Raw genomic sequence first — 22760 nt, 5'->3', positions numbered from 1 at the left:
TGTTTGCTTATGAGAGTTTAATTAGGTCGTGAGGGGTGCGCTGTCGGGAGCAGTAATGAATGACTGTTGCTCGGTTTTCTTACTTTTTCGACCTTTAATTTGTGGGAACTAATGATCCTGGTTGCGTTTCCCAGTGACACCTGTCCGCCTCGATAGCGCAGTAGGCAGCACGTCAGTGTCAAAATCTGAAGGTCGCGAGTTCAATCCTCACCCGGGGCCAAAGCGGTGCAGATGTTTTGTTTGCTTATGAGAGTTTGATTAGGTCATTAGGGGTGCACTGTCTGGAGCAGTATTGAATGACTGTTGCTCGGTTTTCTTATTTTTTTCACCTTTATTTTTTGTGGAAACTATCGATAACGGTTGTGTTTCCCAGTGACCCCTGTCCGCCTCGGCAGCGCAGTAGGCAGCGCGTCAGTCTCATAATGTGAAAGTCGTGAGTTCAAACCTCACCAGGGGCAAAGGTGGTGCAGTTTTTTGTTTGCTAATGAGAGTTTAATTAGGTCGTGAGGGGTGCGCTCTCTGGAGCAGTAATGAATGACTGTTGCTGAGTTTTCTTACTTTTTCGACCTTTAACTTGTGGGAACTATTGATACCGGTTGTGTTTCCCAGTGACACCTGTCCGCCTCGGTAGTGCAGTAGGTAGCACGTCAGTCTCATATACTGAAGGTCGTGAGTTCAATCCTCACCCGTGGCAAAAGTGGTGCCGTTTTCTTGTTAACTTATGAGAGTTTATTTAGGTCGTGAGGGGTGCGGTGTCTGGAGCAGTAATGAATGACTGTTGCTCGGTTTTCTTACCTTTTCGGCCTTACACTTCTGGGAACTAATGATACCGGTTGCGTTTCCCAGTGACACCTGTCCGCCTCGGTAGCACAGTAGGCAGAGCATCAGTCTGATAATCTGAAGGTCGTGAGTTCAACCCTCACACGGGGCAAAGTTGGTGCAGTTTCTTTGTTTGCTTCTGAGAGTTTAATTAGGTCGTGAGGGTTGCGCTGTCTGGAGCAGTAATGAACGACTGTTGCTCAGTTTTCTTACATTTCGACCTTTAATTTGTGGGAACTAATGATCCCGGTTGCGTTTCCCAGTGACACCTGTCCGCCTCGATAGCGCAGTAGGCAGCGCGTCAGTCTCATAATCTGAAGGTCGCGAGTTCAATCCTCACCCGGGGCAAAAGCGGTGCAGATGTTTTGTTTGCTTATGAGAGTTTAATTAGGTCCTGAGGGGGTGCACTGTCTGGAGCAGTAATGAATGACTGTTGCTCTGTTTTCTTATTTTTTCCACCTTTATTTTTTGTGGAAACAATCGATAACGGTTGTGTTTCCCAGTGACCCCTGTCCGCCTCGGTAGCGCAGTAGGCAGCGCGTCAGTCTCATAATGTGAAGGTCGTGAGTTCAAACCTTACCAGGGGCAAAGGTGGGGCAGTTTTTTGTTTGCTAATGAGAGTTTAATTAGGTCGTGAGGGGTGCGCTTTCGGGAGCAGTAATGAATGACTGTTGCTGAGTTTTCTTACTTTTTCGACCTTTAACTTGTGGGAACTATTGATACCGGTTGTGTTTCCCAGTGACACCTGTCCGCCTCGGTAGTGCAGTAGATAGCGCGTCAGTCTCATATACTGAAGGTCGTGAGTTCAATCCTCACCCGTGGCAAAGGTGGTGCCGTTTTCTTGTTTACTTATGAGAGTTTATTTAGGTCGTGAGGGGTGCGGTGTCTGGAGCAGTAATGAATGACTGTTGCTCAATTTTCTTACCTTTTCGACCTTACACTTCTGGGAACTAATGATAGCGGTTGCGTTTCCCAGTGACACCTGTCCACCTCGGTAGCGCAGTAGGTAGCGCGCAAGTCTCATAACCTGAAGGTCGTGAGTTCAATCCTCACCCGAGGCAAAGGCGGTGCAGTGTTTTTGTTTGCTTATGAGAGTTTAATTAGGTCGTGAGGGGTGCGCTGTCGGGAGCAGTAATGAATGACTGTTGCTCGGTTTTCTTACTTTTTCGACCTTTAATTTGTGGGAACTAATGATCCTGGTTGCGTTTCCCAGTGACACCTGTCCGCCTCGATAGCGCAGTAGGCAGCACGTCAGTGTCAAAATCTGAAGGTCGCGAGTTCAATCCTCACCCGGGGCCAAAGCGGTGCAGATGTTTTGTTTGCTTATGAGAGTTTGATTAGGTCATTAGGGGTGCACTGTCTGGAGCAGTATTGAATGACTGTTGCTCGGTTTTCTTATTTTTTCACCTTTATTTTTTGTGGAAACTATCGATAACGGTTGTGTTTCCCAGTGACCCCTGTCCGCCTCGGCAGCGCAGTAGGCAGCGCGTCAGTCTCATAATGTGAAAGTCGTGAGTTCAAACCTCACCAGGGGCAAAGGTGGTGCAGTTTTTTGTTTGCTAATGAGAGTTTAATTAGGTCGTGAGGGGTGCGCTCTCTGGAGCAGTAATGAATGACTGTTGCTGAGTTTTCTTACTTTTTCGACCTTTAACTTGTGGGAACTATTGATACCGGTTGTGTTTCCCAGTGACACCTGTCCGCCTCGGTAGTGCAGTAGGTAGCACGTCAGTCTCATATACTGAAGGTCGTGAGTTCAATCCTCACCCGTGGCAAAAGTGGTGCCGTTTTCTTGTTAACTTATGAGAGTTTATTTAGGTCGTGAGGGGTGCGGTGTCTGGAGCAGTAATGAATTACTGTTGCTCGGTTTTCTTACCTTTTCGGCCTTACACTTCTGGGAACTAATGATACCGGTTGCGTTTCCCAGTGACACCTGTCCGCCTCGGTAGCACAGTAGGCAGAGCATCAGTCTGATAATCTGAAGGTCGTGAGTTCAACCCTCACACGGGGCAAAGTTGGTGCAGTTTCTTTGTTTGCTTCTGAGAGTTTAATTAGGTCGTGAGGGTTGCGCTGTCTGGAGCAGTAATGAACGACTGTTGCTCAGTTTTCTTACATTTCGACCTTTAATTTGTGGGAACTAATGATCCCGGTTGCGTTTCCCAGTGACACCTGTCCGCCTCGATAGCGCAGTAGGCAGCGCGTCAGTCTCATAATCTGAAGGTCGCGAGTTCAATCCTCACCCGGGGCAAAAGCGGTGCAGATGTTTTGTTTGCTTATGAGAGTTTCATTAGGTCCTGAGGGGGTGCACTGTCTGGAGCAGTAATGAATGACTGTTGCTCTGTTTTCTTATTTTTTCCACCTTTATTTTTTGTGGAAACAATCGATAACGGTTGTGTTTCCCAGTGACCCCTGTCCGCCTCGGTAGCGCAGTAGGCAGCGCGTCAGTCTCATAATGTGAAGGTCGTGAGTTCAAACCTTACCAGGGGCAAAGGTGGGGCAGTTTTTTGTTTGCTAATGAGAGTTTAATTAGGTCGTGAGGGGTGCGCTTTCGGGAGCAGTAATGAATGACTGTTGCTGAGTTTTCTTACTTTTTCGACCTTTAACTTGTGGGAACTATTGATACCGGTTGTGTTTCCCAGTGACACCCTTCCGCCTCGGTAGTGCAGTAGGTAGCACGTCAGTCTCATATACTGAAGGTCGTGAGTTCAATCCTCACCCGTGGCAAAAGTGGTGCCGTTTTCTTGTTAACTTATGAGAGTTTATTTAGGTCGTGAGGGGTGCGGTGTCTGGAGCAGTAATGAATGACTGTTGCTCGGTTTTCTTACCTTTTCGGCCTTACACTTCTGGGAACTAATGATACCGGTTGCGTTTCCCAGTGACACCTGTCCGCCTCGGTAGCACAGTAGGCAGAGCATCAGTCTTACAATCTGAAGGTCGTGAGTTCAACCCTCACAGGGGGCAAAGTTGGTGCAGTTTCTTTGTTTGCTTCTGAGAGTTTAATTAGGTCGTGAGGGGTGCGCTGTCTGGAGCAGTAATGAATGACTGTTGCTCGATTTTCTTACTTTTTCGACCTTTAATTTGTGGGAACTAATGATCCTGGTTGCGTTTTCCAGTGACACCTGTCCGCCTCGATAGCACAGTAGGCAGCACGTCAGTGTCAAAATCTGAAGGTCGCGAGTTCAATCTTCACCCGGAGAAAAGCGGTGCAGATGTTTTGTTTGCTTATGAGAGTTTAATTAGGTCATGAGCGGTGCACTGTCTGGAGCAGTAATGAATGACTGTTGCTCGGTTTTCTTATTTTTTCGACCTTTATTTTTTGTGGAAACTATCGATAATGGTTGTGTTTCCCAGTGACACCTGTCCGCCTCGGTAGCGCAGTAGGCAGCGCGTCAGTCTCATAATGTGAAGGTCGTGAGTTCAAACCTCACGAGGGGCAAAGGTGGTGCAGTTTTTTGTTTGCTAATGAGAGTTTAATTAGGTCGTGAGGGGTGCGCTGTCTGGAGCAGTAATGAATGACTGTTGCTTGGTTTTCTTATTTTTTCGACCTTCAATTTGTGGGAACTATTGACACCGGTTGCGTGTCCCAGTTACCGCTGTCTGCCTCGGTAGCGCAGTAGGCAGCGCGTCAGTCTCATAATCTGAGGGTCGTGAGTTCAATCCTAACCCGGGGCAAAGGCGGTGCAGTTTTTTTTGTTTGCTTATGAGAGTTTAATTAGGTCGTGAGGGGTGCGCTGTCTGGAGCAGTAATGAATGACTGTTGCTCGGTTTTCTTACCTTTTCGAACTTACACTTCTGGGAACTAATGATACCGGTTGCGTTTCCCAGTGACACCTGTCCGCCTCGGTAGCGCAGTAGGCAGCGCGTCAGTGTCATAACCTGAAGGTCGTGAGTTCAATCCACAACCGGGGCAAAGGAGGTAAAGATTTTTTGTTTGCTTGTGAGAGTTTAATTAGGCCGTTAGGGGTGCGCTGTGTGGAGCAGTAATGAATGGCTGTTGCTCAGTTTTCTTACTTTTTCGACTTATAATTTGTGGGAACTAATGATACCGGTTGCGTTTCCAAGTGACCCCCGTCTGCCTCGGTAGCGCAGTAGGCAGCGCGTCAGTCTCATAATCTGAAGGTCGTGAGTTCAATCCTAACCCGGGGCAAAGGCGGTGCAGTTTTTTTGTTTGCTTATGATAGTTTAATTAGGTCGTGAGGGGTGCGCTGTGTGGAGCAGTAATGAATGACTGTTGCTTGGTTTTCTTGTTTTTTCGACCTTGAATTTGTGGGAACTATCGATACAGGTTGTGTTTCCCAGTGACATCTGTCCGCCTTGGTAGCGAAGTAGGTAGCGCGGGAGTCTCATATACTGAAGGTCGTGAGTTCAATCTTCACCCGGGGAAGTTGGAGCAGATTTTTTGTTTGCTTATGAGAGTTTCATTGGGTCGTGAGGGTTGCGCTGTCTGGAGCAGTAATAATTGACTGTTCTCGGTTTTCTTACTTTTTTGACCTTTAAATTGTGGGAACTAATGATCCCGGTTGCGTTTCCCAGTGACAACTGTCCGCCTCGGTAGCGCAGTAGGCAGCGCGGCCGTCTCATAATCTGAAGGTCGTGAGTTCGAACCTCACCCGGGGCAAAGAGGTGCAGTTTTTTGTTTGCTTATGAAAAAATAATTAGGTCATGAGGGGTGCACTGTCTGGAGCAGTAATGGATGACTATTGCTCGGTTTTCTTATTTTTTCCACCTTTATTTGTGGAAACTATCGAAAATGGTTGTGTTTCCCAGTGACCCCTCTCCGCCTCGGTAGCGCAGTGGGCAGCGCGTCAGTCTCATAATGTGAAGGTCGTGAGTTCAAACCTCACCAGGGGCAAAGGTGGTGCAGTTTTTTGTTTGCTAATGAGAGTTTAATTAGGTCGTGAGGTGTGCGCTGTCTGGAGCAGTAATGAATGACTGTTGCTTGGTTTTCTTCTTTTTTCGACCTTCAATTTGTGGGAACTAATGACACCGGTTGCGTCTCCCAGTTACCGCAGTCTGCCTCGGTAGCGCAGTAGGCAGTGCGTCAGTTTCATAATCTGAAGGTCGTGAGTTAATCCTAACCCGGGGCAAAGGCGGTGCAGTTTTTTTGTTTGCTTATGAGAGTTTAAATAAGTCGTGAAGGGTGCGCTGTCTGCAGCAGTAATGAATGGCTGTTGCTGAGTTTTCTTACTTTTTCGACCTTTAACTTGTGGGAACTATTGATACCGGTTGTGTTTCCCAGTGACACCTGTCCGCCTCGGTAGTGCAGTAGATAGCGCGTCAGTCTCATATACTGAAGGTCGTGAGGTCAATCCTCACCCGTGGCAAAGGTGGTGCCGTTTTCTTGTTTACTTATGAGAGTTTATTTAGGTCGTGAGGGGTGCGCTGTCTGGAACAGTAATGAATGACTGTTGCTCGGTTTTCTCAGTTTTTCGGCCTTTAAATTGTGGGAACTAATGATCCCGGTTGCGTTTTTCAGTGACACCTGTCCGCCTAGATAGCGCAGTAGGCAGCGTGTCAGTGTCATAATCGGAAGGTCGTGAGTTCAATCCTCACCCGGGGCAAAGGCGGTGCAGTTTTTTTGTTTGCTTATGATAGTTTAATTAGGTCGCGAGGGGTTTGCTGTCTGGAGCAGTAATGAATGACTGTTGCTCGGTTTTCTTACTTTTTCGGCCTTTAGTTTGTGGGAACTAAGGATCCCGGTTGCGTTTTCTAGTGATACCTGTCCGCCTAGATAGCGCAGTAGGCAGCGCGTCAGTCTCATAATCTGAAGGTCGTGAGTTCAATCCACACCCGGGGCAAAGAAGGTACAGATTTTTTGTTTGCTTGTGAGAGTCTAATTAGGTCGTTAGGGGTGCGCTGTGTGGAGCAGTAATGAATGACTGTTGCTCGGTTTTCTTATTTTTTCGACCTTGAATTTGTGGGAACTATCGATACCGGTTGTGTTTCCCAGTGACATCTGTCCGCCTTGGTAGCGCAGTAGGTAGCGCCTCAGTCTCATATACTGAAGGTCGTGAGTTCAATCTTCACCCGGGGAAGTTGGAGCATATTTTTTGTTTGCTTATGAGAGTTTAATTGGGTCGTGAGGGTTGCGCCGTCTTGAGCAGTAATGATTGACTGTTCTCGGTTTTCTTACTTTTTTGACCTTTAATTTGTGGGAACTAATGATCCTGGTTGCGTTTCCCAGTGACACCTGTCCGCCTCGATAGTGCAGTAGGCAGCACGTCAGTGTCAAAATCTGAAGGTCGCGAGTTCAATCCTCACCCGGGGCAAAAGCGGTGCAGATGTTTTGTTTGCTAATGAGAGTTTAATTAGGTCGTGAGGGGTGCGCTGTCTGGAGCAGTAATGAATGACTGTTGCTTGGTTTTCTTATTTTTTCGACCTTCAATTTGTGGGAACTAATGACACCGGTTGCGTCTCCCAGTTACCGCTGTCTGCCTCGGTAGCGCAGTAGGCAGCGCGTCAGTCTGATAATCTGAAGGTCGTGAGTTCAATCCTAACCCAGGGCCAAGGCGGTGCAGTTTTTTTGTTTGCTTATGAGAGAATAATTAGGTCGTGAGGGGTGCGCTGTCTGGAGCAGTAATGAATGACTGTTGCTCGGTTTTCTTAGTTTTTCGGCCTTTAATATGTGGGAACTAATGATCCCGGTTGCGTTTTCCAGTGACACCTGTCCGCCTAGATAGCGCAGTAGGCAGCGTGTCAGTGTCATAATCTGAAGGTCGTGAGTTCAGTCCTCACCCGGGGCAAAGGCGGTGCAGTTTTTTTGTTTGCTTATGATAGTTTAATTAGGTCATGAGGGGTGCGCTGTGTGGAGCAGTAATGAATGACTGTTGCTCGGTTTTCTTGTTTTTTCGACCTTGAATTTGTGGGAACTATCGATACAGGTTGTGTTTCCCAGTGACATCTGTCCGCCTTGGTAGCGAAGTAGGTAGCGCGTGAGTCTCATATACTGAAGGTCGTGAGTTCAATCTTCACCCGGGGAAGTTGGAGCAGATTTTTTGTTTGCTTATGAGACTTTCATTGGGTCGTGAGGGTTGCGCTGTCTGGAGCAGTAATGATTGACTGTTCTCGGTTTTCTTACTTTTTTGACCTTTAATTTGTGGGAACTAATGATCCCGGTTGCGTTTCCCAGTGACAACTGTCCGCCTCGGTAGCGCAGTAGGCATCGCGTCCGTCTCATAATCTGAAGGTCGTGAGTTCGAACCTCACCCGGGGCAAAGAGGTGCAGTTTTTTGTTTGCTTATGAAAGAATAATTAGGTCATGAGGGGTGCACTGTCTGGAGCAGTAATGAATGACTATTGCTCGGTTTTCTTATTTTTTCCACCTTTAATTTGTGGAAACTATCGAAAACGATTGTGTTTCCCATTGACCCCTCTCCGCCTCGGTAGCGCAGTGGGCAGCGCGTCAGTCTCATAATGTGAAGGTCGTGAGTTCAAACCTCACCAGGGGCAAAGGTGGTGCCGTTTTTTGTTTGCTAATGAGAGTTTAATTAGGTCGTGAGGTGTGCGCTGTCTGGAGCAGTAATGAATGACTGTTGCTTGGTTTTCTTATTTTTTCGACCTTCAATTTGTGGGAACTAATGACACCGGTTGCGTCTCCCAGTTACCGCTGTCTGCCTCGGTAGCGCAGTAGGCAGTGCGTCAGTCTCATAATCTGAAGGTCGTGAGTTAATCCTAACCCGGGGCAAAGGCGGTGCAGTTTTTTTGTTTGCTTATAAGAGTTTAAATAAGTCGTGAAGGGTGCGCTGTCTGCAGCAGTAATGAATGACTGTTGCTGAGTTTTCTTACTTTTTCGACCTTTAACTTGTGGGAACTATTGATACCGGTTGTGTTTCCCAGTGACACCTGTCCGCCTCGGTAGTGCAGTAGATAGCGCGTCAGTCTCATATACTGAAGGTCGTGAGGTCAATCCTCACCCGAGGCAAAGGCGGTGCAGTTTTTTTGTTTGCTTATGAGAGTTTAATTAGGTCGTGAGGGGTGCGCTGTCGGGAGCAGTAATGAATGACTGTTGCTCGGTTTTCTTACTTTTTCGACCTTTAATTTGTGGGAACTAATGATCCTGGTTGCGTTTCCCAGTGACACCTGTCCGCCTCGGTAGCGCAGTAGGTATCGCGCAAGTCTCATAACCTGAAGGTCGTGAGTTCAATCCTCACCCGAGGCAAAGGCGGTGCAGTTTTTTTGTTTGCTTATGAGAGTTTAATTAGGTCGTGAGGGGTGCGCTGTCGGGAGCAGTAATGAATGACTGTTGCTCGGTTTTCTTACTTTTTCGACCTTTAATTTGTGGGAACTAATGATCCTGGTTGCGTTTCCCAGTGACACCTGTCCGCCTCGATAGTGCAGTAGGCAGCACGTCAGTGTCAAAATCTGAAGGTCGCGAGTTCAATCCTCACCCGGGGCAAAAGCGGTGCAGATGTTTTGTTTGCTAATGAGAGTTTAATTAGGTCGTGAGGGGTGCGCTGTCTGGAGCAGTAATGAATGACTGTTGCTCGGTTTTCTTACCTTTTCGATCTTACACTTCTGGGAACTAATGATACCGGTTGCGTTTCCCAGTGACACCTGTCCGCCTCGGTAGCGCAGTAGGCAGCGCGTCAGTCTCATAATCTGAAGGTCGTGAGTTCAATCCTAACCTGGGGCAAAGGCGGTGCAGTTTTTTTGTTTGCTTATGATAGATTAATTAGGTCGTGAGGGGTGCGCTGTCTGGAACAGTAATGAATGACTGTTGCTCGGTTTTCTTAGTTTTTCGGCCTTTAAATTGTGGGAACTAATGATCCCGGTTGCGTTTTCCAGTGACACCTGTCCGCCTAGATAGCGCAGTAGGCAGCGTGTCAGTGTCATAATCTGAAGGTCGTGAGTTCAATCCTCACCCGGGGCAAAGGCGGTGCAGTTTTTTTGTTTGCTTATGATAGTTTAATTAGGTCGCGAGGGGTGGGCTGTCTGGAGCAGTAATGAATGACTGTTGGTCGGTTTTCTTACTTTTTCGGCCTTTAGTTTGTGGGAACTAATGATCCCGGTTGCGTTTTCTAGTGACACCTCTCCGCCTAGATAGCGCAGTAGGCAGCGCGTCAGTCTCATAATCTGAAGGTCGTGAGTTCAATCCACACCCGGGGCAAAGAAGGTACAGATTTTTTGTTTGCTTGTGAGAGTTTAATTAGGTCGTTAGGGGTGCGCTGTGTGGAGCAGTAATGAATGACTGTTGCTCGGTTTTCTTATTTTTTCGACCTTGAATTTGTGGGAACTATCGATACCGGTTGTGTTTCCCAGTGACATCTGTCCGCCTTGGTAGCGCAGTAGGTAGCGCGTCAGTCTCATATACTGAAGGTCGTGAGTTCAATCTTCACCCGGGGAAGTTGGAGCAGATTTTTTGTTTGCTTATGAGAGTTTAATTGGGTCGTGAGGGTTGCGCCGTCTGGAGCAGTAATGATTGACTGTTCTCGGTTTTCTTACTTTTTTGACCTTTAATTTGTGGGAATTAATGATCCCGGTTGCGTTTCCCATTGACCCCTCTCCGCCTCGGTAGCGCAGTGGGCAGCGCGTCAGTCTCATAAAGTCTCATAATGTGAAAGTCGTGAGTTCAAACCTCACCAGGGGCAAAGGTGGTGCAGTTTTTTGTTTGCTAATGAGAGTTTAATTAGGTCGTGAGGTGTGCGCTGTCTGGAGCAGTAATGAATGACTGTTGCTTGGTTTTCTTATTTTTTCGACCTTCAATTTGTGGGAACTAATGACACCGGTTGCGTCTACCAGTTACCGCTGTCTGCCTCGGTAGCGCAGTAGGCAGTGCGTCAGTCTCATAATCTGAAGGTCGTGAGTTAATCCTGACCCGGGGCAAAGGCGGTGCAGTTTTTTTGTTTGCTTATGAGAGTTTAAATAAGCCGTGAAGGGTGCGCTGTCTGGAGCAGTAATGAATGACTGTTGCTCAATTTTCTTACCTTTTCGAACTTACACTTCTGGGAACTAATGATACCGGTTGCGTTTCCCAGTGACACCTGTCCGCCTCGGTAGCGCAGTAGGCAGCGCGTCAGTGTCATAACCTGAAGGTCGTGAGTTCAATCCACAACCGGGGCAAAGGAGGTAAAGATTTTTTGTTTGCTTGTGAGAGTTTAATTAGGCCGTTAGGGGTGCGCTGTGTGGAGCAGTAATGAATGGCTGTTGCTCAGTTTTCTTACTTTTTCGACTTATAATTTGTGGGAACTAATGATACCGGTTGCGTTTCCAAGTGACCCCCGTCTGCCTCGGTAGCGCAGTAGGCAGCGCGTCAGTCTCATAATCTGAAGGTCGTGAGTTCAATCCTAACCCGGGGCAAAGGCGGTGCAGTTTTTTTGTTTGCTTATGATAGTTTAATTAGGTCGTGAGGGGTGCGCTGTGTGGAGCAGTAATGAATGACTGTTGCTTGGTTTTCTTGTTTTTTCGACCTTGAATTTGTGGGAACTATCGATACAGGTTGTGTTTCCCAGTGACATCTGTCCGCCTTGGTAGCGAAGTAGGTAGCGCGGGAGTCTCATATACTGAAGGTCGTGAGTTCAATCTTCACCCGGGGAAGTTGGAGCAGATTTTTTGTTTGCTTATGAGAGTTTCATTGGGTCGTGAGGGTTGCGCTGTGTGGAGCAGTAATGAATGACTGTTGCTCGGTTTTCTTATTTTTTCGACCTTGAATTTGTGGGAACTATCGATACCGGTTGCGTTTCCCAGTGACAACTGTCCGCCTCGGTAGCGCAGTAGGCATCGCGTCCGTCTCATAATCTGAAGGTCGTGAGTTCGAACCTCACCCGGGGCAAAGAGGTGCAGTTTTTTGTTTGCTTATGAAAGAATAATTAGGTCATGAGGGGTGCACTGTCTGGAGCAGTAATGAATGACTATTGCTCGGTTTTCTTATTTTTTCCACCTTTAATTTGTGGAAACTATCGAAAACGATTGTGTTTCCCATTGACCCCTCTCCGCCTCGGTAGCGCAGTGGGCAGCGCGTCAGTCTCATAATGTGAAGGTCGTGAGTTCAAACCTCACCAGGGGCAAAGGTGGTGCCGTTTTTTGTTTGCTAATGAGAGTTTAATTAGGTCGTGAGGTGTGCGCTGTCTGGAGCAGTAATGAATGACTGTTGCTTGGTTTTCTTATTTTTTCGACCTTCAATTTGTGGGAACTAATGACACCGGTTGCGTCTCCCAGTTACCGCTGTCTGCCTCGGTAGCGCAGTAGGCAGTGCGTCAGTCTCATAATCTGAAGGTCGTGAGTTAATCCTAACCCGGGGCAAAGGCGGTGCAGTTTTTTTGTTTGCTTATAAGAGTTTAAATAAGTCGTGAAGGGTGCGCTGTCTGCAGCAGTAATGAATGACTGTTGCTGAGTTTTCTTACTTTTTCGACCTTTAACTTGTGGGAACTATTGATACCGGTTGTGTTTCCCAGTGACACCTGTCCGCCTCGGTAGTGCAGTAGATAGCGCGTCAGTCTCATATACTGAAGGTCGTGAGGTCAATCCTCACCCGAGGCAAAGGCGGTGCAGTTTTTTTGTTTGCTTATGAGAGTTTAATTAGGTCGTGAGGGGTGCGCTGTCGGGAGCAGTAATGAATGACTGTTGCTCGGTTTTCTTACTTTTTCGACCTTTAATTTGTGGGAACTAATGATCCTGGTTGCGTTTCCCAGTGACACCTGTCCGCCTCGGTAGCGCAGTAGGTATCGCGCAAGTCTCATAACCTGAAGGTCGTGAGTTCAATCCTCACCCGAGGCAAAGGCGGTGCAGTTTTTTTGTTTGCTTATGAGAGTTTAATTAGGTCGTGAGGGGTGCGCTGTCGGGAGCAGTAATGAATGACTGTTGCTCGGTTTTCTTACTTTTTCGACCTTTAATTTGTGGGAACTAATGATCCTGGTTGCGTTTCCCAGTGACACCTGTCCGCCTCGATAGTGCAGTAGGCAGCACGTCAGTGTCAAAATCTGAAGGTCGCGAGTTCAATCCTCACCCGGGGCAAAAGCGGTGCAGATGTTTTGTTTGCTAATGAGAGTTTAATTAGGTCGTGAGGGGTGCGCTGTCTGGAGCAGTAATGAATGACTGTTGCTCGGTTTTCTTACCTTTTCGATCTTACACTTCTGGGAACTAATGATACCGGTTGCGTTTCCCAGTGACACCTGTCCGCCTCGGTAGCGCAGTAGGCAGCGCGTCAGTCTCATAATCTGAAGGTCGTGAGTTCAATCCTAACCTGGGGCAAAGGCGGTGCAGTTTTTTTGTTTGCTTATGATAGATTAATTAGGTCGTGAGGGGTGCGCTGTCTGGAACAGTAATGAATGACTGTTGCTCGGTTTTCTTAGTTTTTCGGCCTTTAAATTGTGGGAACTAATGATCCCGGTTGCGTTTTCCAGTGACACCTGTCCGCCTAGATAGCGCAGTAGGCAGCGTGTCAGTGTCATAATCTGAAGGTCGTGAGTTCAATCCTCACCCGGGGCAAAGGCGGTGCAGTTTTTTTGTTTGCTTATGATAGTTTAATTAGGTCGCGAGGGGTGGGCTGTCTGGAGCAGTAATGAATGACTGTTGGTCGGTTTTCTTACTTTTTCGGCCTTTAGTTTGTGGGAACTAATGATCCCGGTTGCGTTTTCTAGTGACACCTCTCCGCCTAGATAGCGCAGTAGGCAGCGCGTCAGTCTCATAATCTGAAGGTCGTGAGTTCAATCCACACCCGGGGCAAAGAAGGTACAGATTTTTTGTTTGCTTGTGAGAGTTTAATTAGGTCGTTAGGGGTGCGCTGTGTGGAGCAGTAATGAATGACTGTTGCTCGGTTTTCTTATTTTTTCGACCTTGAATTTGTGGGAACTATCGATACCGGTTGTGTTTCCCAGTGACATCTGTCCGCCTTGGTAGCGCAGTAGGTAGCGCGTCAGTCTCATATACTGAAGGTCGTGAGTTCAATCTTCACCCGGGGAAGTTGGAGCAGATTTTTTGTTTGCTTATGAGAGTTTAATTGGGTCGTGAGGGTTGCGCCGTCTGGAGCAGTAATGATTGACTGTTCTCGGTTTTCTTACTTTTTTGACCTTTAATTTGTGGGAATTAATGATCCCGGTTGCGTTTCCCATTGACCCCTCTCCGCCTCGGTAGCGCAGTGGGCAGCGCGTCAGTCTCATAAAGTCTCATAATGTGAAAGTCGTGAGTTCAAACCTCACCAGGGGCAAAGGTGGTGCAGTTTTTTGTTTGCTAATGAGAGTTTAATTAGGTCGTGAGGTGTGCGCTGTCTGGAGCAGTAATGAATGACTGTTGCTTGGTTTTCTTATTTTTTCGACCTTCAATTTGTGGGAACTAATGACACCGGTTGCGTCTACCAGTTACCGCTGTCTGCCTCGGTAGCGCAGTAGGCAGTGCGTCAGTCTCATAATCTGAAGGTCGTGAGTTAATCCTGACCCGGGGCAAAGGCGGTGCAGTTTTTTTGTTTGCTTATGAGAGTTTAAATAAGCCGTGAAGGGTGCGCTGTCTGGAGCAGTAATGAATGACTGTTGCTCAATTTTCTTACCTTTTCGAACTTACACTTCTGGGAACTAATGATACCGGTTGCGTTTCCCAGTGACACCTGTCCGCCTCGGTAGCGCAGTAGGCAGCGCGTCAGTGTCATAACCTGAAGGTCGTGAGTTCAATCCACAACCGGGGCAAAGGAGGTAAAGATTTTTTGTTTGCTTGTGAGAGTTTAATTAGGCCGTTAGGGGTGCGCTGTGTGGAGCAGTAATGAATGGCTGTTGCTCAGTTTTCTTACTTTTTCGACTTATAATTTGTGGGAACTAATGATACCGGTTGCGTTTCCAAGTGACCCCCGTCTGCCTCGGTAGCGCAGTAGGCAGCGCGTCAGTCTCATAATCTGAAGGTCGTGAGTTCAATCCTAACCCGGGGCAAAGGCGGTGCAGTTTTTTTGTTTGCTTATGATAGTTTAATTAGGTCGTGAGGGGTGCGCTGTGTGGAGCAGTAATGAATGACTGTTGCTTGGTTTTCTTGTTTTTTCGACCTTGAATTTGTGGGAACTATCGATACAGGTTGTGTTTCCCAGTGACATCTGTCCGCCTTGGTAGCGAAGTAGGTAGCGCGGGAGTCTCATATACTGAAGGTCGTGAGTTCAATCTTCACCCGGGGAAGTTGGAGCAGATTTTTTGTTTGCTTATGAGAGTTTCATTGGGTCGTGAGGGTTGCGCTGTCTGGAGCAGTAATGATTGACTGTTCTCGGTTTTCTTACTTTTTTGACCTTTAAATTGTGGGAACTAATGATCCTGGTTGCGTTTCCCAGTGACACCTGTCCGCCTCGATAGTGCAGTAGGCAGCACGTCAGTGTCAAAATCTGAAGGTCGCGAGTTCAATCCTCACCCGGGGCAAAAGCGGTGCAGATGTTTTGTTTGCTAATGAGAGTTTAATTAGGTCGTGAGGGGTGCGCTGTCTGGAGCAGTAATGAATGACTGTTGCTCGGTTTTCTTACCTTTTCGACCTTACACTTCTGGGAACTAATGATACCGGTTGCGTTTCCCAGTGACACCTGTCCGCCTCGGTAGCGCAGTAGGCAGCGCGTCAGTCTCATAATCTGAAGGTCGTGAGTTCAATCCTAACCTGGGGCAAAGGCGGTGCAGTTTTTTTGTTTGCTTATGATAGATTAATTAGGTCGTGAGGGGTGCGCTGTCTGGAACAGTAATGAATGACTGTTGCTCGGTTTTCTTAGTTTTTCGGCCTTTAAATTGTGGGAACTAATGATCCCGGTTGCGTTTTCCAGTGACACCTGTCCGCCTAGATAGCGCAGTAGGCAGCGTGTCAGTGTCATAATCTGAAGGTCGTGAGTTCAATCCTCACCCGGGGCAAAGGCGGTGCAGTTTTTTTGTTTGCTTATGATAGTTTAATTAGGTCGCGAGGGGTGGGCTGTCTGGAGCAGTAATGAATGACTGTTGGTCGGTTTTCTTACTTTTTCGGCCTTTAGTTTGTGGGAACTAATGATCCCGGTTGCGTTTTCTAGTGACACCTCTCCGCCTAGATAGCGCAGTAGGCAGCGCGTCAGTCTCATAATCTGAAGGTCGTGAGTTCAATCCACACCCGGGGCAAAGAAGGTACAGATTTTTTGTTTGCTTGTGAGAGTTTAATTAGGTCGTTAGGGGTGCGCTGTGTGGAGCAGTAATGAATGACTGTTGCTCGGTTTTCTTATTTTTTCGACCTTGAATTTGTGGGAACTATCGATACCGGTTGTGTTTCCCAGTGACATCTGTCCGCCTTGGTAGCGCAGTAGGTAGCGCGTCAGTCTCATATACTGAAGGTCGTGAGTTCAATCTTCACCCGGGGAAGTTGGAGCAGATTTTTTGTTTGCTTATGAGAGTTTAATTGGGTCGTGAGGGTTGCGCCGTCTGGAGCAGTAATGATTGACTGTTCTCGGTTTTCTTACTTTTTTGACCTTTAATTTGTGGGAATTAATGATCCCGGTTGCGTTTCCCATTGACCCCTCTCCGCCTCGGTAGCGCAGTGGGCAGCGCGTCAGTCTCATAAAGTCTCATAATGTGAAAGTCGTGAGTTCAAACCTCACCAGGGGCAAAGGTGGTGCAGTTTTTTGTTTGCTAATGAGAGTTTAATTAGGTCGTGAGGTGTGCGCTGTCTGGAGCAGTAATGAATGACTGTTGCTTGGTTTTCTTATTTTTTCGACCTTCAATTTGTGGGAACTAATGACACCGGTTGCGTCTACCAGTTACCGCTGTCTGCCTCGGTAGCGCAGTAGGCAGTGCGTCAGTCTCATAATCTGAAGGTCGTGAGTTAATCCTGACCCGGGGCAAAGGCGGTGCAGTTTTTTTGTTTGCTTATGAGAGTTTAAATAAGCCGTGAAGGGTGCGCTGTCTGGAGCAGTAATGAATGACTGTTGCTCAATTTTCTTACCTTTTCGAACTTACACTTCTGGGAACTAATGATACCGGTTGCGTTTCCCAGTGACACCTGTCCGCCTCGGTAGCGCAGTAGGCAGCGCGTCAGTGTCATAACCTGAAGGTCGTGAGTTCAATCCACAACCGGGGCAAAGGAGGTAAAGATTTTTTGTTTGCTTGTGAGAGTTTAATTAGGCCGTTAGGGGTGCGCTGTGTGGAGCAGTAATGAATGGCTGTTGCTCAGTTTTCTTACTTTTTCGACTTATAATTTGTGGGAACTAATGATACCGGTTGCGTTTCCAAGTGACCCCCGTCTGCCTCGGTAGCGCAGTAGGCAGCGCGTCAGTCTCATAATCTGAAGGTCGTGAGTTCAATCCTAACCCGGGGCAAAGGCGGTGCAGTTTTTTTGTTTGCTTATGATAGTTTAATTAGGTCGTGAGGGGTGCGCTGTGTGGAGCAGTAATGAATGACTGTTGCTTGGTTTTCTTGTTTTTTCGACCTTGAATTTGTGGGAACTATCGATACAGGTTGTGTTTCCCAGTGACATCTGTCCGCCTTGGTAGCGAAGTAGGTAGCGCGGGAGTCTCATATACTGAAGGTCGTGAGTTCAATCTTCACCCGGGGAAGTTGGAGCAGATTTTTTGTTTGCTTATGAGAGTTTCATTGGGTCGTGAGGGTTGCGCTGTCTGGAGCAGTAATGATTGACTGTTCTCGGTTTTCTTACTTTTTTGACCTTTAAATTGTGGGAACTAATCATCCCGGTTGCGTTTCCCAGTGACAACTGTCCGCCTCGGTAGCGCAGTAGGCAGCGCGGCCGTCTCATAATCTGAAGGTCGTGAGTTCGAACCTCACCCGGGGCAAAGAGGTGCAGTTTTTTGTTTGCTTATGAAAAAATAATTAGGTCATGAGGGGTGCACTGTCTGGAGCAGTAATGGATGACTATTGCTCGGTTTTCTTATTTTTTCCACCTTTATTTGTGGAAACTATCGAAAATGGTTGTGTTTCCCAGTGACCCCTCTCCGCCTCGGTAGCGCAGTGGGCAGCGCGTCAGTCTCATAATGTGAAGGTCGTGAGTTCAAACCTCACCAGGGGCAAAGGTGGTGCAGTTTTTTGTTTGCTAATGAGAGTTTAATTAGGTCGTGAGGTGTGCGCTGTCTGGAGCAGTAATGAATGACTGTTGCTTGGTTTTCTTCTTTTTTCGACCTTCAATTTGTGGGAACTAATGACACCGGTTGCGTCTCCCAGTTACCGCAGTCTGCCTCGGTAGCGCAGTAGGCAGTGCGTCAGTTTCATAATCTGAAGGTCGTGAGTTAATCCTAACCCGGGGCAAAGGCGGTGCAGTTTTTTTGTTTGCTTATGAGAGTTTAAATAAGTCGTGAAGGGTGCGCTGTCTGCAGCAGTAATGAATGGCTGTTGCTGAGTTTTCTTACTTTTTCGACCTTTAACTTGTGGGAACTATTGATACCGGTTGTGTTTCCCAGTGACACCTGTCCGCCTCGGTAGTGCAGTAGATAGCGCGTCAGTCTCATATACTGAAGGTCGTGAGGTCAATCCTCACCCGTGGCAAAGGTGGTGCCGTTTTCTTGTTTACTTATGAGAGTTTATTTAGGTCGTGAGGGGTGCGCTGTCTGGAACAGTAATGAATGACTGTTGCTCGGTTTTCTCAGTTTTTCGGCCTTTAAATTGTGGGAACTAATGATCCCGGTTGCGTTTTTCAGTGACACCTGTCCGCCTAGATAGCGCAGTAGGCAGCGTGTCAGTGTCATAATCGGAAGGTCGTGAGTTCAATCCTCACCCGGGGCAAAGGCGGTGCAGTTTTTTTGTTTGCTTATGATAGTTTAATTAGGTCGCGAGGGGTTTGCTGTCTGGAGCAGTAATGAATGACTGTTGCTCGGTTTTCTTACTTTTTCGGCCTTTAGTTTGTGGGAACTAAGGATCCCGGTTGCGTTTTCTAGTGATACCTGTCCGCCTAGATAGCGCAGTAGGCAGCGCGTCAGTCTCATAATCTGAAGGTCGTGAGTTCAATCCACACCCGGGGCAAAGAAGGTACAGATTTTTTGTTTGCTTGTGAGAGTCTAATTAGGTCGTTAGGGGTGCGCTGTGTGGAGCAGTAATGAATGACTGTTGCTCGGTTTTCTTATTTTTTCGACCTTGAATTTGTGGGAACTATCGATACCGGTTGTGTTTCCCAGTGACATCTGTCCGCCTTGGTAGCGCAGTAGGTAGCGCCTCAGTCTCATATACTGAAGGTCGTGAGTTCAATCTTCACCCGGGGAAGTTGGAGCATATTTTTTGTTTGCTTATGAGAGTTTAATTGGGTCGTGAGGGTTGCGCCGTCTTGAGCAGTAATGATTGACTGTTCTCGGTTTTCTTACTTTTTTGACCTTTAATTTGTGTGGAACTAATGATCCTGGTTGCGTTTCCCAGTGACACCTGTCCGCCTCGATAGTGCAGTAGGCAGCACGTCAGTGTCAAAATCTGAAGGTCGCGAGTTCAATCCTCACCCGGGGCAAAAGCGGTGCAGATGTTTTGTTTGCTAATGAGAGTTTAATTAGGTCGTGAGGGGTGCGCTGTCTGGAGCAGTAATGAATGACTGTTGCTTGGTTTTCTTATTTTTTCGACCTTCAATTTGTGGGAACTAATGACACCGGTTGCGTCTCCCAGTTACCGCTGTCTGCCTCGGTAGCGCAGTAGGCAGCGCGTCAGTCTGATAATCTGAAGGTCGTGAGTTCAATCCTAACCCAGGGCCAAGGCGGTGCAGTTTTTTTGTTTGCTTATGAGAGAATAATTAGGTCGTGAGGGGTGCGCTGTCTGGAGCAGTAATGAATGACTGTTGCTCGGTTTTCTTAGTTTTTCGGCCTTTAATTTGTGGGAACTAATGATCCCGGTTGCGTTTTCCAGTGACACCTGTCCGCCTAGATAGCGCAGTAGGCAGCGTGTCAGTGTCATAATCTGAAGGTCGTGAGTTCAGTCCTCACCCGGGGCAAAGGCGGTGCAGTTTTTTTGTTTGCTTATGATAGTTTAATTAGGTCATGAGGGGTGCGCTGTGTGGAGCAGTAATGAATGACTGTTGCTCGGTTTTCTTGTTTTTTCGACCTTGAATTTGTGGGAACTATCGATACAGGTTGTGTTTCCCAGTGACATCTGTCCGCCTTGGTAGCGAAGTAGGTAGCGCGTGAGTCTCATATACTGAAGGTCGTGAGTTCAATCTTCACCCGGGGAAGTTGGAGCAGATTTTTTGTTTGCTTATGAGACTTTCATTGGGTCGTGAGGGTTGCGCTGTCTGGAGCAGTAATGATTGACTGTTCTCGGTTTTCTTACTTTTTTGACCTTTAATTTGTGGGAACTAATGATCCCGGTTGCGTTTCCCAGTGACAACTGTCCGCCTCGGTAGCGCAGTAGGCATCGCGTCCGTCTCATAATCTGAAGGTCGTGAGTTCGAACCTCACCCGGGGCAAAGAGGTGCAGTTTTTTGTTTGCTTATGAAAGAATAATTAGGTCATGAGGGGTGCACTGTCTGGAGCAGTAATGAATGACTATTGCTCGGTTTTCTTATTTTTTCCACCTTTAATTTGTGGAAACTATCGAAAACGATTGTGTTTCCCATTGACCCCTCTCCGCCTCGGTAGCGCAGTGGGCAGCGCGTCAGTCTCATAATGTGAAGGTCGTGAGTTCAAACCTCACCAGGGGCAAAGGTGGTGCCGTTTTTTGTTTGCTAATGAGAGTTTAATTAGGTCGTGAGGTGTGCGCTGTCTGGAGCAGTAATGAATGACTGTTGCTTGGTTTTCTTATTTTTTCGACCTTCAATTTGTGGGAACTAATGACACCGGTTGCGTCTCCCAGTTACCGCTGTCTGCCTCGGTAGCGCAGTAGGCAGTGCGTCAGTCTCATAATCTGAAGGTCGTGAGTTAATCCTAACCCGGGGCAAAGGCGGTGCAGTTTTTTTGTTTGCTTATAAGAGTTTAAATAAGTCGTGAAGGGTGCGCTGTCTGCAGCAGTAATGAATGACTGTTGCTGAGTTTTCTTACTTTTTCGACCTTTAACTTGTGGGAACTATTGATACCGGTTGTGTTTCCCAGTGACACCTGTCCGCCTCGGTAGTGCAGTAGATAGCGCGTCAGTCTCATATACTGAAGGTCGTGAGGTCAATCCTCACCCGAGGCAAAGGCGGTGCAGTTTTTTTGTTTGCTTATGAGAGTTTAATTAGGTCGTGAGGGGTGCGCTGTCGGGAGCAGTAATGAATGACTGTTGCTCGGTTTTCTTACTTTTTCGACCTTTAATTTGTGGGAACTAATGATCCTGGTTGCGTTTCCCAGTGACACCTGTCCGCCTCGGTAGCGCAGTAGGTATCGCGCAAGTCTCATAACCTGAAGGTCGTGAGTTCAATCCTCACCCGAGGCAAAGGCGGTGCAGTTTTTTTGTTTGCTTATGAGAGTTTAATTAGGTCGTGAGGGGTGCGCTGTCGGGAGCAGTAATGAATGACTGTTGCTCGGTTTTCTTACTTTTTCGACCTTTAATTTGTGGGAACTAATGATCCTGGTTGCGTTTCCCAGTGACACCTGTCCGCCTCGATAGTGCAGTAGGCAGCACGTCAGTGTCAAAATCTGAAGGTCGCGAGTTCAATCCTCACCCGGGGCAAAAGCGGTGCAGATGTTTTGTTTGCTAATGAGAGTTTAATTAGGTCGTGAGGGGTGCGCTGTCTGGAGCAGTAATGAATGACTGTTGCTCGGTTTTCTTACCTTTTCGACCTTACACTTCTGGGAACTAATGATACCGGTTGCGTTTCCCAGTGACACCTGTCCGCCTCGGTAGCGCAGTAGGCAGCGCGTCAGTCTCATAATCTGAAGGTCGTGAGTTCAATCCTAACCTGGGGCAAAGGCGGTGCAGTTTTTTTGTTTGCTTATGATAGATTAATTAGGTCGTGAGGGGTGCGCTGTCTGGAACAGTAATGAATGACTGTTGCTCGGTTTTCTTAGTTTTTCGGCCTTTAAATTGTGGGAACTAATGATCCCGGTTGCGTTTTCCAGTGACACCTGTCCGCCTAGATAGCGCAGTAGGCAGCGTGTCAGTGTCATAATCTGAAGGTCGTGAGTTCAATCCTCACCCGGGGCAAAGGCGGTGCAGTTTTTTTGTTTGCTTATGATAGTTTAATTAGGTCGCGAGGGGTGGGCTGTCTGGAGCAGTAATGAATGACTGTTGGTCGGTTTTCTTACTTTTTCGGCCTTTAGTTTGTGGGAACTAATGATCCCGGTTGCGTTTTCTAGTGACACCTCTCCGCCTAGATAGCGCAGTAGGCAGCGCGTCAGTCTCATAATCTGAAGGTCGTGAGTTCAATCCACACCCGGGGCAAAGAAGGTACAGATTTTTTGTTTGCTTGTGAGAGTTTAATTAGGTCGTTAGGGGTGCGCTGTGTGGAGCAGTAATGAATGACTGTTGCTCGGTTTTCTTATTTTTTCGACCTTGAATTTGTGGGAACTATCGATACCGGTTGTGTTTCCCAGTGACATCTGTCCGCCTTGGTAGCGCAGTAGGTAGCGCGTCAGTCTCATATACTGAAGGTCGTGAGTTCAATCTTCACCCGGGGAAGTTGGAGCAGATTTTTTGTTTGCTTATGAGAGTTTAATTGGGTCGTGAGGGTTGCGCCGTCTGGAGCAGTAATGATTGACTGTTCTCGGTTTTCTTACTTTTTTGACCTTTAATTTGTGGGAATTAATGATCCCGGTTGCGTTTCCCATTGACCCCTCTCCGCCTCGGTAGCGCAGTGGGCAGCGCGTCAGTCTCATAAAGTCTCATAATGTGAAAGTCGTGAGTTCAAACCTCACCAGGGGCAAAGGTGGTGCAGTTTTTTGTTTGCTAATGAGAGTTTAATTAGGTCGTGAGGTGTGCGCTGTCTGGAGCAGTAATGAATGACTGTTGCTTGGTTTTCTTATTTTTTCGACCTTCAATTTGTGGGAACTAATGACACCGGTTGCGTCTACCAGTTACCGCTGTCTGCCTCGGTAGCGCAGTAGGCAGTGCGTCAGTCTCATAATCTGAAGGTCGTGAGTTAATCCTGACCCGGGGCAAAGGCGGTGCAGTTTTTTTGTTTGCTTATGAGAGTTTAAATAAGCC

The 22760-nt window shown here is 47.4% G+C and overlaps 22 non-coding genes across 22 annotated transcripts; all 22 read left to right on the top strand.

The window, feature by feature from the left end:
* The first annotated feature begins 621 nt into the window (after positions 1–621).
* TRNAM-CAU (transfer RNA methionine (anticodon CAU)) lies at positions 622–694 on the top strand. The gene has a single exon. It is a non-coding gene; the product is annotated as a tRNA-Met (tRNA).
* Positions 695–858: 164 nt separating this feature from the next.
* Positions 859–931, top strand: TRNAI-GAU (transfer RNA isoleucine (anticodon GAU)). The gene has a single exon. It is a non-coding gene; the product is annotated as a tRNA-Ile (tRNA).
* A 1587-nt stretch (positions 932–2518) lies between these two features.
* On the top strand, positions 2519–2591 carry TRNAM-CAU (transfer RNA methionine (anticodon CAU)). Its single transcript has one exon. It is a non-coding gene; the product is annotated as a tRNA-Met (tRNA).
* Positions 2592–2755: 164 nt separating this feature from the next.
* On the top strand, positions 2756–2828 carry TRNAI-GAU (transfer RNA isoleucine (anticodon GAU)). The gene has a single exon. It is a non-coding gene; the product is annotated as a tRNA-Ile (tRNA).
* Positions 2829–3467: 639 nt separating this feature from the next.
* Positions 3468–3540, top strand: TRNAM-CAU (transfer RNA methionine (anticodon CAU)). Its single transcript has one exon. It is a non-coding gene; the product is annotated as a tRNA-Met (tRNA).
* Positions 3541–4415: 875 nt separating this feature from the next.
* On the top strand, positions 4416–4488 carry TRNAM-CAU (transfer RNA methionine (anticodon CAU)). Its single transcript has one exon. It is a non-coding gene; the product is annotated as a tRNA-Met (tRNA).
* A 402-nt stretch (positions 4489–4890) lies between these two features.
* TRNAM-CAU (transfer RNA methionine (anticodon CAU)) lies at positions 4891–4963 on the top strand. Its single transcript has one exon. It is a non-coding gene; the product is annotated as a tRNA-Met (tRNA).
* A 2049-nt stretch (positions 4964–7012) lies between these two features.
* On the top strand, positions 7013–7085 carry TRNAL-CAA (transfer RNA leucine (anticodon CAA)). Its single transcript has one exon. It is a non-coding gene; the product is annotated as a tRNA-Leu (tRNA).
* Positions 7086–7249: 164 nt separating this feature from the next.
* On the top strand, positions 7250–7322 carry TRNAI-GAU (transfer RNA isoleucine (anticodon GAU)). The gene has a single exon. It is a non-coding gene; the product is annotated as a tRNA-Ile (tRNA).
* Positions 7323–9138: 1816 nt separating this feature from the next.
* TRNAL-CAA (transfer RNA leucine (anticodon CAA)) lies at positions 9139–9211 on the top strand. Its single transcript has one exon. It is a non-coding gene; the product is annotated as a tRNA-Leu (tRNA).
* A 164-nt stretch (positions 9212–9375) lies between these two features.
* Positions 9376–9448, top strand: TRNAM-CAU (transfer RNA methionine (anticodon CAU)). The gene has a single exon. It is a non-coding gene; the product is annotated as a tRNA-Met (tRNA).
* Positions 9449–11039: 1591 nt separating this feature from the next.
* Positions 11040–11112, top strand: TRNAM-CAU (transfer RNA methionine (anticodon CAU)). The gene has a single exon. It is a non-coding gene; the product is annotated as a tRNA-Met (tRNA).
* Positions 11113–12692: 1580 nt separating this feature from the next.
* On the top strand, positions 12693–12765 carry TRNAL-CAA (transfer RNA leucine (anticodon CAA)). Its single transcript has one exon. It is a non-coding gene; the product is annotated as a tRNA-Leu (tRNA).
* A 164-nt stretch (positions 12766–12929) lies between these two features.
* Positions 12930–13002, top strand: TRNAM-CAU (transfer RNA methionine (anticodon CAU)). The gene has a single exon. It is a non-coding gene; the product is annotated as a tRNA-Met (tRNA).
* A 1591-nt stretch (positions 13003–14593) lies between these two features.
* On the top strand, positions 14594–14666 carry TRNAM-CAU (transfer RNA methionine (anticodon CAU)). Its single transcript has one exon. It is a non-coding gene; the product is annotated as a tRNA-Met (tRNA).
* Positions 14667–15064: 398 nt separating this feature from the next.
* TRNAL-CAA (transfer RNA leucine (anticodon CAA)) lies at positions 15065–15137 on the top strand. Its single transcript has one exon. It is a non-coding gene; the product is annotated as a tRNA-Leu (tRNA).
* Positions 15138–15301: 164 nt separating this feature from the next.
* TRNAM-CAU (transfer RNA methionine (anticodon CAU)) lies at positions 15302–15374 on the top strand. Its single transcript has one exon. It is a non-coding gene; the product is annotated as a tRNA-Met (tRNA).
* A 1591-nt stretch (positions 15375–16965) lies between these two features.
* On the top strand, positions 16966–17038 carry TRNAM-CAU (transfer RNA methionine (anticodon CAU)). Its single transcript has one exon. It is a non-coding gene; the product is annotated as a tRNA-Met (tRNA).
* A 2050-nt stretch (positions 17039–19088) lies between these two features.
* On the top strand, positions 19089–19161 carry TRNAL-CAA (transfer RNA leucine (anticodon CAA)). Its single transcript has one exon. It is a non-coding gene; the product is annotated as a tRNA-Leu (tRNA).
* Positions 19162–19325: 164 nt separating this feature from the next.
* Positions 19326–19398, top strand: TRNAI-GAU (transfer RNA isoleucine (anticodon GAU)). The gene has a single exon. It is a non-coding gene; the product is annotated as a tRNA-Ile (tRNA).
* A 1816-nt stretch (positions 19399–21214) lies between these two features.
* On the top strand, positions 21215–21287 carry TRNAL-CAA (transfer RNA leucine (anticodon CAA)). The gene has a single exon. It is a non-coding gene; the product is annotated as a tRNA-Leu (tRNA).
* A 164-nt stretch (positions 21288–21451) lies between these two features.
* On the top strand, positions 21452–21524 carry TRNAM-CAU (transfer RNA methionine (anticodon CAU)). The gene has a single exon. It is a non-coding gene; the product is annotated as a tRNA-Met (tRNA).
* The last annotated feature ends 1236 nt before the right edge of the window (positions 21525–22760 follow it).

The sequence above is a fragment of the Rhipicephalus microplus genome, chromosome 3 (genome assembly GCF_043290135.1).
Source record: "Rhipicephalus microplus isolate Deutch F79 chromosome 3, USDA_Rmic, whole genome shotgun sequence".
In the NCBI taxonomy this organism is placed as follows: Eukaryota; Metazoa; Arthropoda; class Arachnida; order Ixodida; family Ixodidae; genus Rhipicephalus; species Rhipicephalus microplus.
This window is presented reverse-complemented; position numbering and strand designations above follow the sequence as displayed.